Here is a 9,700-nt window from a genome sequence, read left to right as displayed (position 1 = left end):
TACTGAAGTCACTAGTTGTCCAAGCCACAGCTAGGCAAATGGAAATTCTAACATGTCAAGATAATAAGAAATTGATTTCGAAGAGTAACCAAAATGTACATTACCAGGACTGGGCTTATGCACCCAACTGGAAGTCACAAACATTGACAAATGATGGAGACTCTAGTTCCTCAACTGAGGACGAAGAAGAAGTATAAAGATGAACCATACCCTGGGTGTAAGTGCTAGCCTAACCTCTGCCCAAGGGTGGCCCTCTACGATGCGCAAAGTGTCTGGGCTGAAGATCAACAATGCTATTTTTTGTGATGTTACATGTTTTTTGTTACATGTTCAATGTGAAGATAGCCATTTATGTATAAAGTTATTCTACTATTATAATCATGTGTATTTGCCTGCATGTATAGAAATCTGTATGAGAATGGAATGTGCAGACATATGGTGAAGTACATGATAAGCACATGATGGCACATAATGGGGCCCTTATTTTCACAGAACATAAAATGAAGGTCTCATGACTGCATCGTGATCCCATAATACATATGAATGAAATGAATTGAACACGCCTAGAGAAAAAACTGTATATAAGAGGATACACAAAAAGATTCGAGAGATTGCTCTGCAGAGTTCTCTCAGGTTTTATTGTCTCTGAAAATAAAATCTCTTCTGGCATCAAAACTCCAAGACTCTGAGAGATTCTTCACAGCAAAGGCAGAAGCCACCACAGTAGCTAGATGTTGCAACTTGGACACCTCACCCCTCCAAGATACCTTGAAGGACCTATCTGAGAAGTAAGATTTGAACCACTGGAGTGCGGTTCCTGAGATGCCTTTTGCCAAGAGGGTTGACAGGAGGGTTTGGTGGTTAACAATATCAAAAGCAGCAGATAGATCCAGCATACTTCCAAATTGTCATTTTACAACTAATTAACTGAAGCTTGAGACCTTGCTATGTGGTTTATTAGTTATTAAAGAGAGAGAGTTTAATCTTGTGTGAATTACCTGTGCTTGCATGTCTATGTGTTTTTTTGTTCTTTTGCTGTTCTAGGCTTTAATGCCCTTTGAAATAACTGAAATAATTTGATAAAGTGAAATAGAACTGTAATCTGTTCAATAGAACTAGAGACAACAGCTTTCAGTCATTCCAGCTTAAACTTTTAACAGTTTTATAGGTTATTACATTTTTTATATTAAATCATAAATAACATTGTCAAAATAGCACTAGCTGTATGTCACCTTTCATGCCCAGATGTCTCTTTTTATTTAACACAACATTGTGCTCCCATTGAACGCCAGTTCTGTTTTCCATTGAACACCAGTTCTGTTTTTCATGTCACACATTACAAGACATTTTAATGTAATTTTGTAAAACTTTTGCACACATTGCAGTATCAGCTCCAACTCCCTGCTTCTTTTTCTATATAGCTACAGTTCTTCTTTGGTCATAGTGCATCATTGCTGGATCGTACACACCATAGAACGTGACCAATCATAAGCATTTCACAACCCCATGGTTTAACTCTCTTTTTAAACTCTCTTCTTATTTATATCAACCTGTTTATCTGTGTACAGTTTTATTTTTAAGCTAAGAAAGAGATTTTATCTGAATAGGTGGATTTTACATCCTTTAAATTGCTTCAACTATGAACTATAAGCAAATATTTCTTTGTGAGTACCATTGTGTGTGAATCTAAGAGAGATTATTTACCAAAGTTTCTCCAGTTTACACTGAGGATCCTTCAGTCCAGCAGAGAGCAGCTTTACATCTGAGTATCTTAGTTTATTTCCAGACAGACAAAGTTTTTCTAGTTTACAGTGAGGCTCCTTCAGTCCAGCAAAGAGCAGACTTAGTCCTGTGTCGCCTATTTTATATTGAATCAGATCCAGATGTTTGAGGTGTGAGGGGTTTGATCTCAGAGCTGAAGCCAGAGCAGCACAACCTTCACCTGTGACACCACACCTCCATAACCTGTAGAGAACAATAGCACTCTTCAGTCTCTAAAGAGGATACACAGCTTAGATAATCAGAAAGAGACGCTTAATTCACAGCACATTAAGGCTATGACTACATTAAGACCAGTTCTATATAGATGTCTCAGGGTTAATTTCAATTGATTTAAATTGGTAAATAATGCAGGAATCCTTTTTTATGTAAGTACACCAAAATCCACTCAACACATCTTTATGATATTTATGTACTGAAAAATATTTGAATGTTGATTATAACTTGCATCCTACTTGCAGACTTAATTCTATTTATTTATTGATTGGTTGATTGTTTGAAAGAAAGAAAGAATACAATTATTAAGAATGTATGCAATAAATTGATCAAAATGTTTCTATTTCATATGAATGCTGTTCCTTTGAACTTTCTACTCATCCAAGAATCCTGAAAAAAAATGCATAATGGTTTACACCAATATATTAAGCAGCACAACTGTTGATTACATTGGACATTAATAATAATGAGAAATGTTTCTTGAGCAGCAAAGCAGCATATCAGAATGATTTCTGAAGGATCATGTGACACTGAACGCTGGAAAAATGATGCTAAAAAAATCCAGATTTTCCATCACAGGAATAAACTAGGAATATAAAAATATTGTAGCAAGTCTAAAAAGTGTGTTATGTTCTGTCAGGTGTGATTTAAGCCACGCATGTTCTGTTCCTGTGTTATGTGTTCTTTTTGAATACGGGCTTTAAAGGGATAATTCACCCAAAAATTAAAATATGATGTTTATCTGCTTACCCCCAGGGCATCCAAGATGTAGGTGACTTTGTTTCTTCAGTAGAACACAAACGAAGATTTTTAACTCAAACCGTTGCAGTCTGTCAGTCATATAATGGCAGTCAATGGGCTTCACGGCTTTGAGAGTTAAAAAAAACATACCCAGACAATACCAAATTAAACCCTGTGGCTTGTGATGATACATTGAGGTCTTAAGACACGAAACGATCGGTCTGTGCAAGAAACTGAACAGTATTTATATAATTTTTTACCTCTGATCTACCGCAATGTCCAACTGTTCTGAGCGCGTTCACATCATCCGGCGCGTGATGCGTGTACGTGCTCTGGCATGGTAGACACATGAGCGGAAGCGATCGGTCACGCATATACGTCACTCATTGGATGTTGTGAACGCGCTCAGGACAGTTGGAACGGACCGATCGTTTCGTGTCTTTACACATCAATGTATCATCACGAGCCGCAAGGTTTAATTTGGTTTTGTCTGGGTATGTTTTTTTTTACTCTCAAAGCTGTGGAGCCCATTGACTGCCATTATATGACTGACAGACTGCAACGGTTTGAGTTAAAAATCTTCTTTTGTGTTCTACTGAAGAAACAAAGTAACCTACATCTTGGATGCCCTGGGGGTAAGCAGATAAACAAAATTTTGGGGTGAACTATCCCTTTAAGGGGGTGGGTGTTCTTCTGAAGAACGAGTCTGCGCACTCGTGTGTGGGTGGAGTTTTTTGGGGGAAAAGTTTGAGAAGTGTTTCCGTTTTTGTCGGAGCCCATGCTGTGGTTTTCACAAGCGTTTACGTTAATAAAACCAAAGCCTAGAATCATCAAGTGAGTCTTTTCACTTATTTTGATCGCTACAATATATTAAAACAGAAAACATTTATTTTAAATTGTAAAAATATTTAGCAATATTAGGGCGTGTTCACACTTGGCGTCTTTTTTGACAAGAAAAAGTTGACGAGCGCTTTTTTATTAAAATAAAAAGCGGGCAGCATTTTGGTTACATTGGTTGTACAGTATAAGGGCGTGTTCACACTTGGCGTCTTATTTGGCAAGAAAAAGTCGACAAGAGCGCTTTTTTATTAAAATAAAAAGCTGGTAGCGTTTTGGTTACAAATAGCAGCCGAGGGCGTCTTTTGTTGCTATAACAACAGCTGCAACAGTAGCCTAGCGCTATATGCTGCAGAAATGTGGAGAAAGAGCGCTCTTTCGTTGCCTTTGAAGTTAACGGGGAGGAGAATGTCGGTTCACAACGATGTTTGTGGGTGCGCGACATTATACGGGGAAGGAAGCAGAATGGTGCTTACAACAATTTAGTCCAGGAGCTCCGGTTGAATGATGCACAGTTTGTGGCATATTTTAGACTAAGTTAGATACAGTTCCCTTTCATGGGAACTTCGAAATGCGTCCTCTAGGGGTCGCTATGGGGAACGCCTCGTTGTGACCCGTGTCTGAAGCATACATTGAAAAAACACCAACTCGTTGGCCGGCGACAGCCATGACGTCACTACCGGTGCGACTATAGTATAAATAGGCGCCGGGAGCACACATCATTCTCTTCTTCGTCTTCATTGACTGTTCTGTTTGAAGCGTGCATTCCAAGGAAAAAGTAAGAGTTATCTCTATTCATTATGGCGAGCACTAGCAGAGCATTTAGAAGGTGTGTGCATCCGTGTCATCGCTATTTGACACCAGATGACACACACGACCCCGTTGCACACCGTTTCCAGGAAACATGTCGTTCAAACCGGAAACCGTAGCAAAACAGTGCACACCGGTTTGAGCTTGAACTTGCCCCAGGTCTCGCTACTCAATCGCTTGTCATTGGTCAGCTGTCAAAAAGGCGCTTGACGTAGGGCGTCTTTTTTCCAGAAAAGTTTAACTTTTTTCAACTTGAAAAGACGCTCTGAGCTGCAGAAAAAGATGCCGGCGGTGGCGTTTTAAAAAGCGCTCAGGACTTTTTTGAAAACACGGTTTACTCCATAGGATTATAATGTAAAACAGACGCTGGCAGCTTAAAAAAAGATGCCAAGTGTGAACATAGCCTTACTGTTTTTACTTTATTTTTGATCCAATAAATGCACCATTGGTGAGCATAAGTGACTTCTTTCAAAAGCACTTTGAACAAAAATGTAGCTTAGTTAGTTTCATCTCATTTTAGATTTCAGATCATTAGAATCAATGTTTCGTATCCATTTATTATTATTTTTTTTTAATAAGCAGTTGTCTTATTCCTTGTCAGAGCTGCTACAACTATAACTATCTGTGAATATTTGTTTGTGATTTCCTGCATGTGTGTAATTCTCAGAGAGATCATACGTACGTTTCTCCAGTTTACTGTGAGGATCCTTCAGTCCAGCAGAGAGCAGATTTAGTCCTGTGTGTCCTAGTTTATTTAACGACAGATCCAGTTCTCTCACGTGTGAGGAATTTGATCTCAAAGCTGAAGCCAGAGCAGCACAGCCTTCATCTGTGACACCACAATCGATTATCCTGTAGAGAACAATGACACTCTTCACTCTGACAGTCAAAAAAAGAGACCTAAGACCTGTTCATACCAAGATGAATATTTGGTGTGACAATTTGTTGGGCTAAACATTTTACTTTACATACACAAACATTTGCACACCATCCATGCATCTTCATTTTTTTATGGAGATGTGTTCTATTTTCTTTTCCATCATACTATGAGAAAACTGGTGAACCAAGGTAAGGTTTTGGTCACATTTTGCTAATTGACAGTAAACAGCAGAGGAAATATCTAGGAAGCAGCTCTCTTGTTTGAGTACTCCTGTATTTGGTGTTGTTTGAAAATCATAGCGAATAAAAAAATGAATAGAATTGAAAACATGTAAATACTGTTTGACTTCTTTTGTTGTATTTCATTGATATAACTCTCTACAATGCCGTGGAAAGGTTTTTGCCCCCTTCCTGTTTTTTTATTTTTTTCATATTTGTCACACTTAAAAGATTCAGATCATCAAACAAATTTTAATATTACACAAAGATAATGCAAGTAAATACAAAATGCAGTTTTTAAATGATGATTTCATTTATTAAGGGAAAAAAGCTGTCCAAACCTACCTGGTCCTACGTGAAAAATTAATTGCCCCCTCCTGTTAAATCATGAAAGAACTGTGATTAACCACATTATTTTAGAAAGTTACATTTCACTAGCCACACCCAGGCCTGATTACTGCCAGAACTGTTGAATCAAGAAATCACTTAAATAGAAATCACTTAAATGCCATTTCTAAGGCTTTGGGACTCCAGCGAACTACGGTCAGAGCCATTAAACTTGGAACAGTTGAAAACCTTCCCAGGAGTGGCCGGCCTACCAAAATTACTCCAAGAACGAAATGACAACTCATCCAGGAGGTCATAAAAGAACCCAGAACAACATCTAAAGAACTGCAGGCCTCACTTGCCTCAATTACGGTCAGTGTTCATGATTCAACAATAAGAAAGAGACTGGGCAAAAACGGCATCCATGGGAGAGTTCCAAGGCAAAAGCCATTGCTGACCAAAAAGAACACAAAGGCTTGTCTCACATTTGCCAAAAAATATCTTGTTTATCCCCAAGACTTTTGGGAAAATATTCTGTGGACTGATGAGACAAAAGTTGAACTTTGTGGAAGGTGTGTGTCCCGTTACATCTGGCATAAAACCAACACAGCATTTCATAAAAAGAACATCATACCAACAGTCAAACATGATGGTGGTAGTGTGATGGTCTGGGGCTGCATTGCAGCTTCAGGACCTGGATGACTTGCCATAATTGATGGAACCATGAATTCTGCTCTCTATCAGAAAATCCTGAAGGAGAATGTCCGGCCGTCAGTTTATGACCTCAAGCTCAAGCGCACTTGGTTTATGCAGCAGGACAATGATCCAAAACACACCAGCAAGTCCACCTTTGAATGGCTCAAGAAAAACAAAATTAAGGTTTTGGAATGGCCAAGTCAAAGTCCAGACTTAAATCCGATTGAGATGCTGTGGCATGACCTTAAACAGTCCATTCATGCTCAAAAACCCTCCAATGTGGCTGAATGAAAACAATTCTGCAAAGAAGAGTGGGCCAAAATTCCTGTGAAAGACTCATTGCCATTTATCGCAAACGCTTGATTGCAGTTGTTGCTGCAAAGGGTGGCACAACCAGTTATTAGATTTAGGGGGCAATTACTTTTTCACGTAGTGCCAGGCAGGTTTGGACAGCTTTTTTCCCTTAATAAATGAAATCATAATTTCAAAACTGCAGTTTGTATTTACTCAGGTTATCTTTGTGTAATATTAAAATTTGTTTGATGATCTGAATCTTTTAAGTGTGACAAATATGCAAACAATTAAAAAAACAGGAAGGGCGGCAAAAACTTTTTCACACCACTGTAAATGTTTTTTAAAGTCAGTTCTGATGGTTTTCTCCTTTTGAATTAAAGTGCTACATATGTTACACTGATTTGATACGTGTTATTATGAAGTAGTCATTTCATTAACAGTAAATAGACAGTCGTGCCAGCTACTGTCCTCGAAAACTGACATTTTCTAAAAACCAAGGTCCCTAAACTACTGTTCTATTTAGTCTGATGTTATTCCAGTTCTTTTCCAAATAAAGGAATGATTAGTTCTCTGCTGACGGAATACGGCATGATTCTTGTGTGGGTTCAGATGCAAGAGAAAATATTCACATGTAAAAATGTGTATATACCTGTGATGGAACCATGAATTCTGCTCTCTATCAGAAAATCCTGAAGGAGAATGTCCGGCCGTCAGTTTGTGACCTCAAGCTCAAACGCACTTGGGTTATGCAGCAGGACAATGATCCCAAACACACCAGCAAGTCCACCTCCACCATCCGATTGAGATGCTGTGGCATGACCTTAAACAGTCCATTCATGCTCAAAAACCCTCCAATGTGGCTGAATTAATACAATTCTGTAAAGAAGAGTAGGCCAAAATTCCTCCACAGTGATGTGAAACACTCACTGCCAGTTTTCGCAAACGCTTGATTGCAGTTGTTGCTGAAAAGGGTGGCACAACCAGTTATTAGATTTAATTACTTTTTCATGTAGGGCCAGGCAGGTTTGGACAGCTTTTTTCCCTTCATAAATGAAATCACAATTTCAAAACTGCATTTTGTATTTACTCGGGTTATCTTTGTGTAATATTAAAATTTGTTTGATGATCTGAATCATTCAAGTGTGACAAATATGCAAAAAATAAAAACACACCATTGTATATATTTCACACCACTGTATATACCAGATAATACACAATTCTATTTTTCAGATAAGACTTTTTTTATTCAGCGTAGTGATTGTTATCAGTGTTACTTACCAAACTTGTCTGGATTCCTTAACTACAGGCAGCAATTTCTGCAGGACTTCATCTGCTGTATGTTGTGCTCCACTAAACCTTTTTACATCAAACACATTCATATTATGTTTTGTCAGCAACACATAAACCACAGCTGACCACTGTGAAGAGGAAAGTTTGGTTCTTCTTATTTTTCCAGATTTCAAATAGCCTTGGATCTCCTGTATGAGTGAATCATCACCCAGTTCATTCAGACAGTGGAAGAGACTGATGGATCTCTCTAGAGAGTGATTCTCGGTGATCTTATGAATGATGTATTGTACTGTTTCCTCTTTGTTGTAGGAACTGCTTCCTGACTGTGCCAGTAGTTCTTGTAAGAGAGTTTGATTGGGCTCCACTGAAAGACCCAGTAGGAAATGCAGGAAAAGATCAAGATGTCCATTCTTACTCAGTAAAGCCTCATCCATAGCTTTCTGATGCAGCTCAAATATTGAATTCTATTTCTTTTGATTTGAAACTTTAACTTGAAACTTTGGTTTGGTCAAACACATTTATGTTCTTGATTGTAAAGAAGAGGTGCACATATAGAGCTGCTAAATGTTCCTGAATGCTTAGATGAACAAAGCAGAAGACTTTTCCCTGATTCAAGCCACTCCTCTCTGAAGACCTGAGTGCACAATCCTGAGTACACTGATGCTTCTGTCACATCAATGCCGCTGTCTCTCAGATCTTCCTCATAGAAGATCAGGTTGCCTTTCACAAGCTGTTGAAAAGCTAGTTTCCCCATTTTGAGAATTATGTCTTCATCTTTTACTTTCTTCTCATATGTGGTTAATCACAGTTCTTTCATGATTTAAGAGGAGGGGCAATTAATTCTTCACGTAGGGCCAGGCAGGTTTGGACAGCTTTTTTCCCTTCATAAATGAAATCACAATTTCAAAACTGCATTTTGTATTTACTCGGGTTATCTTTGTGTAATATTAAAATTTGTTTGATGATCTGAATCATTCAAGTGTGACAAATATGCAAAAAATAAAAACACACCACTGTATATATTTCACACCACTGTATATACCAGATAATACACAATTCTATTTTTCAGATAAGACTTTTTTTATTCAGCGTAGTGATTGTTATCAGTGTTACTTACCAAACTTGTCTGGATTCCTTAACTACAGGCAGCAATTTCTGCAGGACTTCATCTGCTGTATGTTGTGCTCCACTAAACCTTTTTACATCAAACACATTCATATTATGTTTTGTCAGCAACACATAAACCACAGCTGACCACTGTGAAGAGGAAAGTTTGGTTCTTCTTATTTTTCCAGATTTCAAATAGCCTTGGATCTCCTGTATGAGTGAATCATCACCCAGTTCATTCACACAGTGGAAGAGACTGATGGATCTCTCTAGAGAGTGATTCTCGGTGATCTTCTGCATGATGTATTGTACTGTTTCCTCTTTGTTGTAGGAACTGCTTCCTGTCTGTGCCAGTAGTTCTTGTAAGAGAGTTTGATTGGGCTCCACTGAAAGACCCAGTAGGAAACGCAGGAAAAGATCAAGATGTCCATTCTTACTCAGTAAAGCCTCATCCATAGCTTTCTGATGCAGCTCAAATATTGAATTATATTTCTTTTGATTTGAA

General features: G+C 38.3%; 1 pseudogene; it reads right to left on the bottom strand.

Annotated features, from left to right (window-relative positions):
- LOC107709957 (NACHT, LRR and PYD domains-containing protein 12-like) overlaps window positions 1-9,700 on the bottom strand; it is a 21,270-nt pseudogene that overhangs the window by 4,849 nt on the left and 6,721 nt on the right.

The sequence above is a fragment of the Sinocyclocheilus rhinocerous genome, unplaced genomic scaffold (assembly GCF_001515625.1).
Source record: "Sinocyclocheilus rhinocerous isolate Xijiao unplaced genomic scaffold, SAMN03320098_v1.1 scaffold2132, whole genome shotgun sequence".
Lineage (NCBI taxonomy): Eukaryota > Metazoa > Chordata > Actinopteri > Cypriniformes > Cyprinidae > Sinocyclocheilus > Sinocyclocheilus rhinocerous.
The sequence above is the reverse complement of the archived record's forward strand: the minus strand, read 5'-3'. Positions and strand labels throughout refer to the sequence as shown.